This window comes from Macaca thibetana, chromosome 14 (assembly GCF_024542745.1).
Source record: "Macaca thibetana thibetana isolate TM-01 chromosome 14, ASM2454274v1, whole genome shotgun sequence".
Taxonomy (NCBI): Eukaryota; Metazoa; Chordata; class Mammalia; order Primates; family Cercopithecidae; genus Macaca; species Macaca thibetana.
The window spans coordinates 15229578-15249420 of NC_065591.1; the positions used below are offsets into that span (position 1 = coordinate 15229578).

General features: G+C 37.6%; 3 protein-coding genes across 3 annotated transcripts in view; 2 read left to right on the top strand and 1 right to left on the bottom strand.

The window, feature by feature from the left end:
* Nucleotides 1-19843, top strand: part of MED19 (mediator complex subunit 19) — a 751866-nt gene that overhangs the window by 393226 nt on the left and 338797 nt on the right. The window lies entirely within an intron of this gene.
* The window catches only part of UBE2L6 (ubiquitin conjugating enzyme E2 L6), a 622645-nt gene that overhangs the window by 100706 nt on the left and 502096 nt on the right, over nt 1-19843 (top strand). The window lies entirely within an intron of this gene.
* Nucleotides 1-19843, bottom strand: part of LOC126936107 (olfactory receptor 9Q1) — a 125312-nt gene that overhangs the window by 72064 nt on the left and 33405 nt on the right. The window lies entirely within an intron of this gene.

Here is a 19843-nt window from a genome sequence, read left to right on the forward strand (position 1 = left end):
ATTCCATTCGAGTGTATATAGAAAATTCACCAAAATGGATCACATGTTGGTCAGGTTTAATAAATCACAAAGGATTGAAGTCAAACCAAATATGTTATTTCACCACAATGGAATAAAAGTAGTAATACAAGTAATTAATAACAAAAAGAAATTGAACAACACATTCCTAAATGACTCATGCATGGACGAATAAATCATGCATAGGAATAGGAAAATACTTTAAAATGAACACTAGTGAAATAAACATGAAACTTCATGGGTTGATTCTAAAGTAGTGTTTAGAATTCTAAATGACTATAGTAGGAAAGAAAAATCTGGAATCAATGATCCAAGCTTCCGACTCAAGAAGCTAGAAAAAGAAAATCAAATTAAATCCAAAGAAAATCAAATAAAAGAAGAAATAAAAATGAGAAGACACCAATAAAACATAAAACAGATCAATGTCAATTATACCTCAACAAAGCTGCTAATAAAAATAGATTATGTATTTATTCATTCATTCATTCATTCATTCATTCATTTTAGACGGAGTCTCATTCTGTCGCCCAGGCTGGAGTGCAGCGGCGCGATTTCGGCTCACTGCCAGCTCTGCCTCCTGGGTTCATGCCATTCTCCTGCCTCAGCTAAAAATAGATTTTTAAAACTCCAAAAAAGATAATTTTTGTCCCTTGAGAAGATTAGTAAAAGTCATGACTACAATCATGTAAATGAAAAAGGGCATTACGACAAATTCTATTGATATAATAAATATGAGATATTGCAACTAGCAGGACAAAAAATTTGACAACTCAAACGAAACAAATTCCTTAATAAAGTTAACTTTCACAAACTAAAACAAGAAGAAATAGAATCTGAATAGTCACATATCTGTTAAAGAGTCATATATCCTGTTAAAGAAATTGAATCTATAATTAAGAACACTCCACTCCCACTCCATCCCCACGACGGGATAAAAAGCCCCGGGTGCAGATGATTTCTCTCAAACATTTAAGGAAGAAATGCCAGTTCTATACATATTTCTTCAAAAAATAGAAGAGGAAAGAGCAATGTTCAACTTGTTTTTTTAGTTAGCTTTATTGAGATTTAATTGACAGAAAGAGTTTTGCCACATATATACACAATTACCATAATCAACATAAAGGACATATCCATCACTCCAAAAAAATTTATTCATGCACCTTGGTAATCCCTCTCTCTCCCATGCTCCATTTCCACACAAACACTTATCTGCTTTGTGTCATTATCAATCACTCTGCATTTTTTACAATTTTACACAAATTGAATCAAAAGATTTACTCATCTTTGTCTGGCTTTATTCAGCATAATTATCTTGGGATTTATCCATGTTGTTGCATGCATCATTAGTTCTTTTTGATGGCTGAACGGAATTTCCTTAAATGGATATGCTAGAATTTATTCATTCACCTGCTGATGAACATTTAGATTGTTTTACATTTTTGCCTGATACAAATATGGCTGCTATGAACATTCATGCAGAAGTCTGTGTGTGGATATATGATGCCATCTTATTTCTCTTGAGCAAATACCTAGGCGTGGAATACCTAGGGTTTTATGATAGACAAATGTCTAAATGTTTAAGCAACTGCCAAACTATTTTCCAAAATGGTTTTACATTTGACATTACACCCACAACACAGAGTGACAGTTTCTTCGTATGGCTTCCAACACTTGGCATGGTCCGTATAAAACTGTATGACATTGGAAACCATTTGCCAGTTTCTTATAAAGTTAAATACACATCTAACCTATGCCCCAGTAATTCCTTCTCCTTAGTGTATATGCAAGAGAAATGAATGCATATACTCATTCAAAAAGGCATTTATAAGAATGTCCTCAGAAACTTGCTTCACAACAGCTCAGCAATGAAGACAACCCAAATGTGTATGGACAGAATAATGGATAAACAAACTGTAGTATATTCCTATTTATACATACAACGACATGGGCAAATCTCAAAAAATATTATGTTGAATGAAAGAAGCCAAGGCCAGGTGCAGTGACTCACACTTGTAATCCCAGCACGTTAGATGGCCAAGATGGGGGATCGTTTGAAGACGGGAGTTTGAGAGCAACCTGAACAATATGGTGAGACCCCCATCGCTACAAAAAACATTTAAAAATTAAGCCAGGCACAGTGGCTCACACCTCTAATCCCAGCACTTTGGGAGCCCAAGGCAGATGTATTACTTGAGGTCAGGAGTTCGAGACCAGCCTGGCTAACATGGTAAATCCCTGTCTCTAGTAAAAATACAAAAATTACCCAGCCGTGGTAATGGGCACCTGGAATCTCACCTACTCAGGAAGCTAAGGCAGGAGAATTGCTTGAAACGAGAAGACGGAGGTTGTAGTGAGCCGAGATCGCACCGCTGCATTCTAGCCCGTTTGACAGAGTGAGACTCTGTCTCAAAAAAAAATAAAATAAAATAAAATAAAATTAGCCCAGTGTGTATGGTGCAGGCCTATATTCCCAGCTACTCAGGAGGCTGAGGTGAGAGGATCACTTAAGCCCAGGAGGTAGAAGCTGCAGTGAACTGATAGTGCCACTGCACTCCAGCCTGGGCGACACAGCAAGACTCCATCTCTAAGAATTAAAAAATTACATGTTACCAAAAGAAGAAAGAATCCAAACACAAGAGAACATACTCCATGATTCCATTTATATGAAGCTTAAGTAGGCAAACTAATTTGTAGTCATACATGTCAGAATAGCAGTTGTCTATGGAGGGTGGAGGAAGAATGATTGTCTGGACAGGGACAGGAAGGGATTTTTCTAGGGTGCAGAAATCTTTAATATTTTGATCTGTGTGGTAGTGATATGCATGTATATTTTTAAAATTCATTCAGCTATACATGTAAGATTAACGTATTTTACAGTATGTAAATTATACCTCAGTAAAGTGCTGTTAGCGTAAAACAGAAAACCTGTATTTGGTAGTCGGTTCTCCTGGAAAAAAAAAAAAAAAAGAAGGAAAGGAAGAGGGAGAAGACAGAGAGAAAATGAGGGAGAAAGAAAGAGAGGGAGGGAAAAATATATTTACAATTTCATGGCTTTCCATAATAGTCTTTAAATGCATCTGTTGTCCAGGCATTCCAGTCAATGTAACGTTTGTCCCAAATTTTTCAATTTTTTATTATTAGTTTTGTAACTTTCAGTTTATACCTCTAGCTTCTACCATGGTGAGACCTAGTATGGTGTGAGACATGCACGCATGGAACAGAGTTGTCACTTTGATGTGTATTTAAATCTAAAAGACAAAACAATCATATCTTATCTTGATTTTCCTGATTCTTTCCAGACTAAAATCTCGTCTACTAAGAGAGCACTGATATGGTTTGGCTTTGTGTCCCCACCCAAATCTCATTTTGAACTGTGGTTCCCATAATCTTCACTTGTCATGGGAGGGACAAGGTGGAGATCGTTGAATCATGGTGGTGGTTTCACCCATCCTGTTCTCACGATAGTGAGCTAGTTCTCACGAGATCTGATGGTTTTATAAGGTGTCTCTCCCTTCGTGCAGCACTCACTGTCTCCTGCTGCCATATGAAGAAAGACATGTTTGCTTCCCCTTCCGCCGTGATTGTAAGTTTATGAGGCCTCCCCAGCCTTGCAGAACTGTGAGTCAATTAAACCTCTTTCCTTTAAAAATTACCCAGTCTCGAGTATTTCTTCATAGCCACAGGAGAATGAACTAATACAAGCACAGAAGATGTTCTCTATTAAATATATATATATATATATCTATCTCAGAAGACCATGAGGATTTGAAGACTAGAAGAGATATATATATATATATCAGACATAAGGATATAGGCAGGGCTAATTTCTGTGGTCTAGAGTAGAAGTGAGAGAATTTTCTATACTGCTGCTCCTAGCAGCCATCTGGTGTATCAGCCAGTTGTATTATGGTCCATGCCATAGCATGGAAGATGCACAAAGCTGACAGGTTGTCCATTAGCAGGCTTTTAGGTATAAATGAAAAATGTGCAGAAAACAAGGACTAAAAGCCCTGCTGTAGAAAATCTAGAGGGTAGTTTGAAAGCTCTTGCTACAGTGGTTTAGTCAGTTTTTGTATGATACAAAGCCACAGCAATATATTTTGTTTGGTAACCTTTTGTATTTTGCAATAAATACTCTTAACAGCAGTAAACTCAAGAAATAGAAGTGCATGTTACTCAACAAAATTAACAAACATGTATTTTGCACAAAATGTTTGTCAGCGTCTATCATCCCTTGTCTTAGTCATAGTAATGTCCATGAGGATTTGAAGACTAGAAGATAAAAATCTGTTGAAGATGCATGAGGATTTGCTTTCAAAGACTGTGCCTGATGATAATGATTTAAAACACAACTATAGCAGGTGTGTTTATACTTCATTCTGTGAACCATGACTTTTCATTGAAATCAAAGGAAATTTTGTTCATTTTTTAATTTCAATTTTTTGGGCACAAAAAGAGTAAAGCAATACTTAATAAAATATTGGTTCTAATAGCAAAAATATTATTTTGGACACAGTGAAATGGTGACAGTCATATAACATATCATTAAATGTTTCAACCAGAAAATCATTTAAGTTATCCCAATAATTTGATTTTTACATTCATTTCAAAGTAAAGTGGTTGAAAGTTCATTCTGTCAAAGATAAAATATCTGACATTGTGAGTATTTAAATTCAGCCAAAAAAACATCAACCTTAGAAACAACACTGTTTTGTTGTAGATGTATTTTGAGGGGGGTATTGTATAAACTTATAAGGTACATGTGTAACTTTTGTCATGTGGATAGATTGTGTAGCAGTGAAAATGGGGCTTTTAGGGTATATATCACCTGAAAAATATGTACTAAGTAATTTTCAGTCATCCATTCTGCTGTCACCACATGTGTACACATTATTTATCTTCCATTTAAAAGTAAGAATATGCAGTATTTGTCTTTCTGTGACTGACTTGCTCAGTTTAAGATAATGGCCTCCAGTTCTATCCATGTCGCTGCAAAAGACGTGACTTCATCCTTTTTATGGTTGAGTAGTATTCCTTTGTGTATATATACCACATTTTTAGTTCAGTCATACATCAATGAACACTTAGGTTTATTCCATATCTTTGTTTTTGTGAATAATGCTGTGATAAACATATGAGTGCAGGTATATTTTTGATGTAATTATTTCTTTTCCTTTGGGTAGATATCCAGTAGTGGGATTGCTAGATCAAATGATAGTGGTATTTTTAGTTCTTTGAGAAATCTTCATATTATTTTTCATACAGGTTGTACTAATTTACATTCACACTAATAGTGTATAATCATCCCCTTTTCTCTTCACCTTTGCCAACATCTGTTATTTTTTGTCTTTTTTTTTGTTTGTTTTTGTTTTTTTTGAGACAGAGTCTCACTCTGTCATCCAGGCTGGAGTGCAATGGCACCATCTTGGCTCACTGCAACCTCCACCTCCCAGGTTCAAGCAATTCTCCTGCCTCAGCCTCCAGAGTAGCTGGGACTACAGGTGCCCACCACCATGCCCAGCTAATTTTTTGTATTTTTAGTAGAGACAGGGTTTCACTGTGTTGGTCAGTATGGTTTCAATCTCCTGACCTCGTGATCCGCCTGCCTCAGTCTCCCAAAGTATGTCTTTTTAATAGTCGCCGTTCAGACTGGTATGAGACAATATTTCACTGTGGTTTTAATTTGCATTTCTCTAATGATTAGTGATGTTGAACATTTTTTCACATTCTTGTTGGTCATTTGTACGTTTTCCTTTGATAAATGTCTATTCATGCTTTTAGCCCACTTTTTAATGGATTTATTGGTGTTTTTGTTGTTGTTGAGTTGTATGAGTCCCTTGTAAATTCTGGATATTAGTCCTCTGTCAGATGCATAGTTTATAAATATTTTAAATTCAAATTTCAGTGAAATACAACGTCATGATAAAAAAAATATTTTTATTGAATTATGAAATCTGTGAAACATATATATTTGGAATCAGTGTGATCACATAATTTTGAAGTGCATCTAAACAAGATGTGATTGTCTTTCCATCAAAATAGAAGCTATAATTGCTCAAATTTACAAACATTTTTAGAGTAGACAGAGTTAGAGAAGTTGAGTTGCCAAATTTTTTTATCAACATGAAATTAGATTTTTAAAAAAAAACAAAAATATAAACAACAAACCCTCTGCAGGGCAGTTCTGTAGCTCACTGTTGCTTTCCTGCCTCTAATCTATAGGATCAGAGAAGTGTTTAAGCATTTAAAGTATGACCCTGTAATTAACCTACAATAGTATTGAACCCACTCGTGAACATTTTCTCAAAATTCTAGTTGTGTTTTCTTCAAAATCAGTTTAGAAATCTTTAGTCTTTAATCACAACCTGTGGTAAATAAAGCACAAAAACCTTCAAATTTTGAAGACATTAGCAAATTCAAAATATTGGAAACTGATCTTGCAAACTGGAAAGCATTGAAATTTATCCCCTGTATAAAAAGGAGAAACAAAAAAAGAAGCAAAAGCAGTCTATAATTCTGAAATGTGTAATTCTGAAAATGCATAATTGTGGCTTAGAATGTATTGACTTGTAGCAAGAAAGCCGTATCTTTTGATACAGCTCCCAATTTTAATTGGATGAACTTATATTTTGAATTAAAATAAAATAGTTCATAGCAACAATCATTTTTTCATATCTAAATCTGATTAAACATTCAAAATATATATTATTATTTTGTATTATAAAATATATATTGTAAAATATATTATTATTTTGTGTTGAAAAATATTCTAACTGGAGACCCAAAAAAATTGCACACGAAAAATACAGAACCTGAAATATTTCTACAGTTCAGTGTAAAAAAAATTAGAATTAAGAATATCCTTCATTTAAAAAGCACTAAATGTGGAAAGGAAAAACTGGTGCCAGCCACTGCGAAAAACACACAAAAATATAAAGACCTATGACACTATGAAGAAACTGCATCAACTAATGTGCAAAATAACCAGCTAGCATCATGATGACAGGATCAAATTCACACATAACAATATTAACCTTAAACGTAAATGGGCTAAATGCCCCAATTAAGAGACACAGACTAGCAAATTGGATAAAGAGGCAAGACCCATTGGTGTGCTGTATTCAGGAGACCTATCTCACATGCAAAGACACACATAGGCTCAAAATTTACCAAGGAATATTTACCAAGCAAATGGAGAGAAAAACAAACAAACAAACAAACAAAACACGCAAGGGTTGCAATCCTAGTCTCTGATAGAACACACTTTAAATCAAGAAAGATCAAAAAAGACAAAGAAGGGCATTACATAATGGTAAAGGGATCAATGCAACAAGAAGAGCTAACTATCCTAAATATATATGCACCCAATACAGGAGTACTCAGATTCATAAAACAAGTTCTTAGAGACATACAAAGAGACTTGGACTCTCATACAGTAATAGTGGGAAGCTCTAACACCTCACTGTCACTATTAGAGACATACAGAGAGACTTAGACTCTCATACAGTAATAGTGGGAAGCTCTAACACCTCACTGTTAATATTAGATCAATCAGACAGAAAATTAACAAAGATACTTAGGACCTGAACTCAGCTCTGCACCAAGTGGGCCTAACAGACATCTACAGAACTCTCCACCCCAAATCAAGAGAATATACATTCTTCTCAGCACCACATAGCACATATTCAAAAATTGACCACATAATTGTAAGTAAAACACTCCTCAGTAAATGCAAAAGTACAGAAATCGTAACAGTCTCTCAGACCACAATAGAACCGAATTAGAACTCAGGATTAAGAAAATCACTCAAAACCACACAACTACATGGAAATTGAACAACCTGCTCCTGAATGACTACTGGGTAAATAACAAAATTAAGGCAGAAACAAATAAGTTCTTTGAGGCCAATGAGAACAAAGAGACAACATACCAGAATCTCTGGAACACAGCTAAAGTAGTGTTAAGAAGCAAATTTATAGCACTAAATGCCTACAACAGAAAGCTGGAAAGATCTAAAATCAACAGACTAACATCACAATTAAAAGAACTAGAAAGGCAAGAGCAAACAAATTCAAAAGCTAGCAGAAAACAAGAAATAACTAAGATCAGAGCATAACTGAAGGAGATAGAGACACAAAAAACCCTTCAAAAGATCAGTGAATCCAGTCGCTGTGTTTTTTTTTTTTTAAATTAACAAAATAGGTGGACCAGTCACTAGACTAATAAAGAAGAAAAAAGAAGAATCAAATAGACACAATATAAAATGATAAACGGGATATCACCACTGATCCCACAGAAATACAAACTACCATCAGAGAATGCTATAAACACCTCTATGCAAATAAACTAGAAAATCTAGAAGAAATGGATAAATTCCTGAACACATACACCCTCCCAAGACTAAACCAAAAAGAAGTTAAATCCCTGAAAAGACCAATAACAAGTTCTGAAATTGAGGCAGTAATTAATAGCCTACCAACCAAAAAATGCCCCAGACCAGGTGGATTCAAACAGAGGTACAAACAGGAGCTGATACCATTCCTTCTAAAACTATTCCGAACAATAGAAAAAAAGGAACTGCTCCCTAACTCATTTTATGAGGCCAGCATCATCCGGATACCAAAACCTCACAGAGACACAACAAAAAAAGAAAATTTCAGGGCAACATACCTGGTGAACACTGATACAAAAATCCTCAGTAAAATACTGGCAAACCAAATCCAGCAGCACATCAAAAAGCTTATCCACCACGATCAAGTTGGCTTCATACCTGGGATGCAAGGCTTGTTCAACATATGCAAATCAATAAATGTAATCCACCACATAAACAGAACCAATGACAAATACCACATGATTATCTCAATAGAAGCAGATAAGGTATTTGATAAAATTCAACACCCTTCATGCTAAAAACACTCAATAAACTAGGTACTGATGGAACATATCTCAAAATAATAAGAGCTATTTATGACAAAACCACAGCCAATATCATACCGAATGGGCAAAAGCTGGAAGCATTGCCTTTGAAAACCGGCACAAGACAAGGATGCACTCTCTCACCACTCCTATTCAACATGGAATTGAAAGTTCTGATCAGCGCAATCAGGCAAGAGAAAGAAATAAAGGTATTCAAATAGGAAGAGAGGAAGTTGAATTGTCTGTGTTTGCAGATGACATGATTGTATATTTAGAAAATCCCATCGTCTCAGCCCAAAATCTCCTTAAGCTGATAAGTAACTTCAGCAAAGTCTCAGGATACAAAATCAATGTGCAAAAATCACAAACATTCCTATGCACGAATAATAGACAAACAGCCAAATCATGACTGAACTCCCATTCACAACTGTAACAAAGAGAATAAAATACCTAGGAACCCAACTTACAAAGGATGTGAAGGACCTCTTCAAGAACTACAAACCACTGCTCAAGAAAATATGAGAGGACACAAACAAATGGAAAAATATTCCATGATCATGGATAGGAAGAATCAATATTGTGAAAATGGCCATACTGCCCGAAGTAATTTATAGACTCAATGCTATCCCCATCAAGCAACCACTGACTTTCTTCACAGGATTAGGAAAAAAACTACTTCGAATTTCATATGGAACCAAAAAAGAGCCCACATAGCAATGACAATCCTAAGCAAAAAGAACAAACCTGGAGGCATCACGCTACCTGACTTCAAACTATATTACAAGGCTACAGTAATCAAAAAGCATGGTACTGGTACCAAAACAGATATATAGACCAATGGAACAGAACAGAGACCTTAGAATTAGCACCATACATCTACAGTCATCTGATCTTTGACAAACCTGACAAAAAACAAGCAATGGGGAAAGATTCCCTACGTAATAAATGTTGCTGGGAAAACTGGCTAGCCATATGCAGAAAACTGAAACTGGACCCGTTTGTTGCACCTTATACAAAAATTAATCCGAGATGGATTAAAGATTTAAATGTAAAACTCAAAACCATAAAAACCCTAGAAGAAAACCTAGGCAATGTCATTCAGGACATAGGCATTGGCAAAGGCTTCAGTGACTAAAACACTAAATGCAATTGCAACGGCCTGGCATGGTGGCTCATGCCTGTAATGCCCACACTTTGGGAAGCCGAGGTGGGTGGATCACCTGAGGTCAGGATTTCGAGACCAGCCTGGCCAACATGGTGAAACCCCGTCTCTACTAAAAATACAAAAAATTAGCTGTGCCTGGTGACTGGCACCTGTAATCCCAGCTACTCAGGAGGCTGAGGCAGGAGAATCGCTAGAAACCAGGAGGTGGAGGTTGCAGTCAGCCAAGATCATGACATTGCATTCCAACCTGGGCAACAAGAGTGAAACTCCGTCTCAAAGGAAAAAAAAAAAAAAGCAATTGCAACAAAAGCCAAAATTGACAAACTGACAAATGGAATTTAATTAAACTAAAGAGCTTCTGCACAGCAAAAGAAAACATCATCAGAGTGAAGAGGCAACCTACAGAATGAGAGCTGCTGACCTTTGACAAAGGTCTGATATCCAGAATCTACAAGGAACTTAAAAAAATTCTACGAGAAAAAAAACAATCCCATCAAAAAGTAGGTAAAGGATATGAACAGACACTTCTCAAAAGAAGGCATTATGCAGTCAACAAACCTATACTCATCATCACTGGTCATTGGAGAAATGCAAATCAAAACCACAATGAGATACCATCTCATGCCAGTTAGAATGGTGATTATTAAAAAGTCAGGAAACAACAGATGCTGCTGAGGCTGTGGAGATTTAGGAATGCTTTTACACTATTGATGGGACTGTAAATTAGTTTAACAATTGTGGAAGATAGTGTGACGATTCCTCAAAGATCTAGAACCAGAAATACCATTTGACCCAGCAATCCCATTACTGGGTATATACCCAAAGGATGATAAAGCATTCTACTATAAAGACACATGCACACATATGTTATTGCCCATTCAGTATGATGTCAGCTGTGGGTTTGTCATAGATGGCTCTTCTTATTTTGAGGTATGTTCCTTCGATGCCAGGAATAAAGCCTACTTGCTCATGGTGTATTAACTTTTTGATTTGCTGCTGGATTCAGTTTGCTAGTATTTTCTTGAGGATTTATGCATGTATGTTCATTGGGGATATTGGCCTGAAGTTTTCTTTTTCCCTTTAGTCTCTGCCAGATTTTGATATTAGGCTGATGCCAGCTTCATATAATCAGTTAGGGAGGAGTCCCTCCTCCTCGATTTTTTTAGAATAGCTTCAGTAGGATTGGTACCAGTTCTTTGTACATCTAAAGATGTACATCTTAGATGTACATCTAAAGCAGGCTAATAGGACTGATAAACTATTTTAATAATGTTTCAAGATACAAAATGGATGTACAAAAATCAGTAGCATGTCTAATAATGTCCAGGCTGGGAGTCAGATCAAGAACATAATCCCATTTATAATAACCGCAAAGAAAATGAAATACCTAGGAACACAGCTAATCAAGGAGCTGAAAGATGCCTACAAATAGAACTACAAAACACTTCTGAAAGAAATTGCAGATGACAAAAATAAATGGAAAAACATTCCATGCTCATGGACTGGGAGAATCTATATCATTAAAGTGGCCATACAACCCAAAGCAATCTACAGATGCAATGCTATTCCTATCAAACTATCAACATCATTCTTCACAGAATTAGAAAAAAACTATCCTAAAATTCATACAGAAGAAAAAAGAGACCAAATGGTCCAAACAATCATAAGTAAAATGAACAAAGCTGGAGACATAACACTACCCAACTTCAAACTATGACATTAGGTTATAGTAACCAAAATAGCATGGTACTGGTACAAAACCAGACACACAGGCCAGTGGAACAGAATAGTGAACCCAGAAGTAAATCCACACACCTATAACCATGTGATCTCCAACAAAGTCAACAGAAACAAGCAATGAGGAAAAGATTCCCTATTCGATAAATGGTGCTGGGATAACTGGCTAGCCATATGCAGAAGAATGAAACTGGACCCTTACCTTTCACCATATATAAAAATTAACTCAAGATGGATCAAAGACTTAAATGTAAGACCTCAAATTTAAGGAAAAAAAATCTAGAAGAGAACCTAGGAAATACCCTCTGGATATTGGCCTTGGGGAAGAATTTAGGACTAAGTCCTCAAAACAACTGCAATTAACCAAAAATTGACAAGTGGGATCTAATTAAATGAAAAAGCCTCTGCACAGCAAAGGAAACTATCTACACACACAAAAAAAAAACCTACAGAATGGGAGAAATACTCACAAATATACATCTACAAAGGTCTAATATTCAGAATTTATAAGGAACCTAGACAAATCAAGAGGCAGAAAACAACCCCATTAAAAAATGGTCAAAGGCAAAAACAAGCAATGGGGAAAGGATTCCCTATTTAATAAATGGTGCTGGGAAAACTGGCTAGCCATATGCAGAAAACTGAAACTGAATTCCTTCCTTACACCATATACAAAAATTAACTCAAGATGGATTAAAGACTTAAATGTAAGACCTAACACCATAAAAACCCTAGAAGAAACCTAGGCTATAATACCATTCAGGACATAGGCATGGGCAAAGACTCCATGACTAAAACACCGAAAGCCATGGCAACAAAAGCCAAAATAGACAAATGGGATCTAATTACATTAAAGAGCTTCTGCACAGCAAAATAAACTATCATCAGAGTGAACAGGCAACCTACAGAATGGGAGAAAATTTTTGCAATCTACCCATCTCACAAAGGGCTAATATCCAGAATCTACAAAGAACTTAGGCAAATTTACAAGAAAAAAACAAACAAGCCCATCAAAAAGGATATTAACAGATGCTTCTCAAAAGAAGACATTTATGCAGTCAAATAAACATATGAAAATAAGCTCATCATCACTGGTCATTAGAGAAATGCAAATCAAGACCACAGTGAGATACCATCTCACAACAGTTAGAATGGTGATCATTAAAAACTCAAGAAACAGCAGATGCTGGAGAAGATGTGGAGAAATAGGAACGCTTTTACACTGTTGGGAGTGTAAATTAGTTCAACCACTGTGAAACACAGTGTGGCAATTCCGCAAGGATCTAGAACCGGAAATACCATTTGACCCAGCAATTCCGTTACTGGGTATATACCCAAAGGATGATAAATCATGCTACTATACAGACACATGCACATGTATGTTTATTGTGGCACTATTCACAATAGCAAAGACTTGGAACCAACCCAAATGTCCATCAGTGATAGACTGGATTAAGAAATGTGGCACATATACATCATGGAATACTATGCAGCCATAAAAAAGGATGAGTTCATGCTCTTTGCAGGGAAATGGATGAAGCTGGAAACCATCATTCTAAGCAAACTATCACAAGGACGGAAAACCAAACACCACATGTTCTCATTCATAGGTGGGAGTTGAACAACAAGAACACATGGACACAAAATGGGGAACATCGCACACCAGGGCCTGTCGCGGGGTGGGGGGCAAGGGGAGGGATAGCATTAGGAGAAACATCTAATGTAAATGACAAGTTGATGGGTGCAGCAAACCAACATGGCACATGTATACCTGTGTAACAAACCTGCGTGTTGTACACATGTACACTAGAACTTAAAGTATAATTTTAAAAAATGGTCAAAGGACATGAGCAGACACTTCTCAGAAGGAGACATACAAGCAGCCAACAAACGTATGGAAAAATGCTAATCATCACTAATCATCAGAGAAATGCAAATAAAAAACCTCAGTGAGATACCACCACACACCAGTCAGAATAGTTACTATTAAAAAGTCAAAAAACAACAAATGCAGGCAAGGCTGTGGAGAAAAGGGAATGCTTACACACTGTTGGTGGAAATGTAAATAGTTCAGCCACAGTGGAAAGCAGTTTGGAGATTTCTCAAAGAACTAAAAATAAAACTACCAATCAAGCCAGCAATCCCATTATTAGGTATCTACCCAAAAGAATATAAATTGTTCTACCAAAAAGACACATACACTCATAAGTTCATTACAGCACTATGCAGAATACAAAGATAGGATATCAACGTAGATGCCCATCAACAGTGAAGTGGATTTTTTTTTAATGTGGTACATATACACCACGGAATCCTATGCAGCCCTAAGAAAGAATAAAATCATGTCCCTTGCTGCAACATGGATGCAGCAGGCAGCCATGATCCTAAGCAAATTAACACAGGAACAGAAAACTGAATACCACATATTCTCATTCATAAATGGGAGCTAAACATTGAGCACACAAGACATAAACAAGGGAACAATAGACACTGCAGACTATTAGTGGGGGAAGGGAGGTGAGGGTGTGGGTTGAAAAACTACCTATTGGGTGCTATGCTCACTACCTGGATGCAATATACCCATGTAACAAGCCTGCACATGTACCCCCATATCTAAAATAGAAGTTGACATTTTAGAAAAAGAAAGAAAAAGAAAATCGTTTTTGTAGAACAAGGTATTTATTACTTTTCGCTGCGTAACTTAAAACTTAAAAAACTTAGTGTGTTTAACCAACAACCATTCACTTAACTCACTCTTCTGCAGGTCAGCAGCTTGTGTTGGCTCAGCTGGGCAGTTCTGGTCTGAGTGCGACTTGGCTGATATTGGTTGGATATGCTCATTTGCCTGTAGTTCTCTGCAAGGTATGGGCCTGAATGGTCAATAATGACTTCATCTGGTACAACTGAGGCAACTGGGGCTCCTTTTCTCATGGTTTCCTGTTCTCCAGTAGGCTACCCAGGCTCATTCACATGGCATTCTCATGGTTCCAAAAATACAAAAACAGCAGCCTCAAAGCCTTTTGAGGCCTAGGGCTACGAATGGCATGACGTCACTTCCTTCACACTCTATCAGTCAAAGTAAGTCATAAGACCATACAGTTTCGAGAAATGGAGAGATAAATTCACTCTTTTAATGAGAGTTGCTTCGAGATATTGTGGCCACTTCTGCAAATCTCCTACAAACTATTTTAGAGCTCTACCAATATAAAAATTCAATTTACTGATAAACAAATACTCTGAAAAGTATATAATTTTAATTTATTTTAGAACCCTTTTCACTCACTCACTACTTGGATAATAATGGATCTCCTCAAGCCATTCCATGACTCCTTCAGGAGCCCAGGGAATCTTTTCGCAAAGCCCTAAAATTGAGAGAGATGACACCAGCAAGATTAAAAAAAAAAAAAAAAGACTCAGAACTTAGAATACAACTGAGTTATGGCTGTGGTGGTACACCAAAGCAAAGATCCTTGACTTCCTTCTGCTGTAGTCTCTAGGGCCTTCCTGATGTAGGACCTACCCTGCATCTTCAACCTCTGTGAAGCTGAACTTGTCACATGCATTGACATAGAATAAACACCCTTTATTTGAGCTCCTTGGGAAGTCTTTCCTCAAGTTCTCTGTCACAAAACAGTCAAATGGTCTACAAGGATCAGTGCTGTCTCCTGGAAAAAGAAATGGGATTGAGTTAAAAGAATTCTGTTTCTGTCCTTGCTTCAACACTTGTAAGGTGAATGTCTTTGCCAAGTCTTTTCCAATTCTTAGATTCTCAGAGTCCGTCATCTTTGTGGAGGACTCCAGTTATGAGCCAACAGGTGGATTTTAACCAGGAACAATACTCCATATCAGCTCCATTAGATGTTTTCAAAGAGAGGAGATGCTCAAGAGAAAATACCAGTGATGGGTTTTCTAGAGGGCAACCATTTACTTTCTCCTTGAGATATGCCTAAGACATCCTCACAATAACTACTGTGGAAGAATAATACCTTGTCTACAGTCATAGTGGTAATATTATATTCCCAATCTCAGAAAGCAGACAATAGTGAACCTACAACTGAAAAGAATCTCATCTCTATGAATGGGTTTATGAACTTCACTGATTACCCAGAGTTGGAATTGCCCTTGTTCTTAGTGTTTCTCAGTTGCTTCCTGGCCATTATTTTGAGAAATATGGAATGGGTCATTCTGACCCAAGTGCATCTCTTCACCCTATATACTTCTTCCTAACAAATGTCACCCTTTGGGATACCTCAGTCATCATGCCTCAGATCCTGGCCATTCTGGCCACAGGCAAGACAACCATTTCCTATGGCCACTAATAAAAGCAATGAGATCCTTTTTCTTCATTTGTGTAGGAACTTAGTGTTTCCTGCCAACAGCAATGGCCATAAGCAGCCCACAGCCCCACACTGCAGCCATGAACTTCAAGACATGTTGGGGGGGTTTTTTGGTGGGGATTTGTTGTTGTTGTTGTTATTGTTGTTGTTGTTCTTTTTCAGACAGAGTCTCACTCCATCACCCAGGCTGGAGTGCAGTGGCACGATCTCAGCTCACTGCAATCTCCACCTCCCGGGTTCAAGCGATTCTCGTTTCTCATGCCTCAGCCACCCGAGTAGCTGGAATTACAGGCATGCACCACCATGCCCGGCTAATTTTTGTATTTTCGGTAAAGATGAGATTTTGCCGTGTTGGCGAGGCTGATCTCAAAATCCTGGCCTCAAATGATCTGCCCACCTCAGCCTCCTAAAGTCCTGGAATTACAGGCACGAGCCACCATGCCTGGCTGACATGCTAGGTTTTGATGGTGAATGTGGTGAATACCTACACCTGAGGACTATCAGGAGCCACTTTCAACACCATCTGCACATTTGCCCACTTCTTCTGTGATGACAATTAGATCAAATTCTGTCACATCCTGCCCCTGCTGAAGCTCATTTAACATACTTCAGGAAACAGCAAGATAATCCTTGTGTTCTTTGACAATTTTTATGATTACAGCTGGCACTAGGGTCATCCTGATCTCCTGTCTGCTAATCATCAGGGCTTTGAGGGTGAAGTCATCAAGTGGCAAAGCCAAGGTTTTATCCATCCACTTGTGCCTCCCACCTAACTGCTATGACCTTCCTTTGGGATCCTCATCTTCAGACATGTGAAGTATCTCAGATAAATCACTGAAAGAAGACAAGCTGGCATATGTCCTGCACCATCTTTGTTCTTATGCTAAAACTTTTGATCCAAAGTCTAAAGAAGGATATACAAGTTGCCTTCAGAAAGGCCGTAGGTAACTTCTGGGTTTTTGAGAGGCTGTAACTCTAGGTGAAACTTCTTCTTGGCCAATCTGCTCTTAAAGTCCTTAAGCTATTGAAGGATAAGCAGGATGTGACTTCCCCAATAGCTGCTTGACAAACTTACAAGATCTGTTGTTTCCCATTTGTGAACATCCTGCTCCTCCACCTGATTCATGTCTGCCTTTTTTCATCTATTCTGTATCCCAAGCCTCTCAGAACCTTCCTGGAACCTGTTTTCCAAGAGTCATAGAATCTCAACATTGGAAGTGCCTTTTAAAGTCATCTTGTCCACCCTACTCCACCACTCCTCTCCATGTCCAAACATCCTTACCTTACTTACCTAATGTTTCCAGAACTATTGTTTTTCCCTTCCTATCTCTTCTCTTGTCACAACCATCACTCTATTTATCCTGAAAATTTTCGCTAAGTGTTAAAATGGGAAGATTTCAATTATTTTATTTGCATAATTCAAGATTTGGGTTCTGTAGGGGTTCACATATATTTATTTATTGTATAATGAAAAAGACAGTTTAGTAAGTTAAAATTATAACATTTCCTAAAATTATTGTTTCATTGATTTTAAAACTGTTCTTAGGATAGGCATGGTGGCTCATGTCTGCAACCCAGCACTTTGGGAGGCCAAGGCAGGAGAATCACTTGAGTCGAAGAGTTCGAGACCAGCCTTGGCAATAAAGTGAGACCTCGTCTCTATAAAAAAGAAAAATTATAATTAAAAACTGTTCTTAAGTTATATATTGGGTGGGTATCTCAAAGTTCTGTCATTATCTCACCCTTAGAATATAAACCAAAAGTTGGTGAGTCCATAAAAGAGATTAGAAGCAGCAGACACATTCTCCTGCTTGTCTCGAAGGGGTAAGCTGCCTTGTTATGAGAGATGTGGCCATATGGCAAGGACCTAATGGTGGCTTCTAAGTCAGTCCCTGGCTGACAGCTGGCCAGGAAATGGGCACCACAGCTATGCAAATAGCAGGCAAATGAATTCAACACACAACCTGAAAGAGTTTGGAGGAGGACCTTGAGCCTCAGATGAGATTGAAGCTCCACACAATAACTTGATTTAAGTCATGAAAGACCATGAGCAGACAACCCCTGTGCTGACTCTTGACTCATGGAAATTATAAGATTTGTGTTGCTTTGAGTTGCTAAATGTAGCAACTTGTTATTCAGCAACAAAAAATTACTTGTAAACTAAAAGTTAGGTTTAAAGCAGAGGCCAATAAGCTTTCTCCATAAAGGGCCAGAGTAAACATTTTAGGCTTTTCAAACCAAATGGTCTTTCTCACAGGTACTCAAGTCTGCCATTCTAGTGAGAAAGAAGCCATTGGGCAATACATAAACAAATGAGTGTGGCTGTATTGCAATAGACATAATAGGCAGCAGGCTAGATTTGTACTATGGGCCATAGCTTGCTGATCCCTGAGTTAATGCATATCCAGTACTTGGTACACGGGTTGGCACATAGTAAGTGATGATTCCTTTAGTAATCATCATCATTAAAAGAAGGGACTGGATCACACTGATTCTGGCCCATGATCATCAGATGCAATTACCTACATCCCATGCCATCACTTGTCTTAGCTTCTTCAGGCTGCTGTAACAAAATGCCATTAACTGGGTGGCTTTTAAACAACAGAAGTTTACTTCTAACAGTTCTGAAGTCTAGGAAGTCAAAGATCAAGGTGCTAGAAGATTCCATGTCTGGTCAAGGCCCACTTTCTGGTTCATAGGTGGCACTTTCTTGCTGTGCCTTCAAGTCACAGAAAGGGACCAGCAGCTACCTGGAGCCTCTTTCATAAAGGAACTAATTCCATTCATCAAGGTTCTGCTATCATGACCTAAGCACCTCCCAAAATTTCCACCTCCTAACACCATCACGTTGGTGATCATGTTTCAATGTATGGATTTGGGGGACACAGTTGCCGTGCACCCTAAACAGGTGTCTGCTGCTCATGGCAGCTCCTGAAGTTCTGTCTGCTTTAATGAAGTCTTCGCTAGAGAATAAAATACCTAGGAATACAACTTACAAGGGACATCAAGGACCTCTTCAAGGAGAACTACAAACCACTGGTCAAGGAAATGACAGAGGACACAAACAAATGGAAAAACATTCCATGCTCCTGGATAGGAAGAATCAATATCATGAAAATGGCCATACTGCCCAAGGTAATTTATAGATTCAATGCTATTCCCATCAAGCTGCCATTGACTGTCTTCATAGAATCAGAAAAACTACTTTAAATTTCATATGGAACCAAAAAAGATCCCGTAGAGCCAAGACAATCTTAAGCAAAAAGAACAAAGCCAGAAGCATCATGCTACCTGACTTCAAACTATGCTACGAGTCTACAGTAACCAAAACAGCATGGTACTGGTACCAAAACAGATATATAGACCAAAGGAACAGAACAGAGACCTCAGAAATAACACCACACATCCACAACCATCTGATTTTTTACAAACCTGACAAAAACAAGAAATGGGAAAAGGATTCCCTGTTAAATAAATGGTGTTGAGAAAACTGGCTAGCCATATGCAGAAAACTGAAACTGGACCTCTTCCTTATACCTTATACAAAAATTAACTCAAGATGGATTAAAGACTTCAATGCAAAACCTAAAACTGTAAAAATCCTAGAAGAAAACCTAGGCAATACCATTCAGGACTAAAACACCAAAAGCAATGGTAAAAAAAGCCAAAA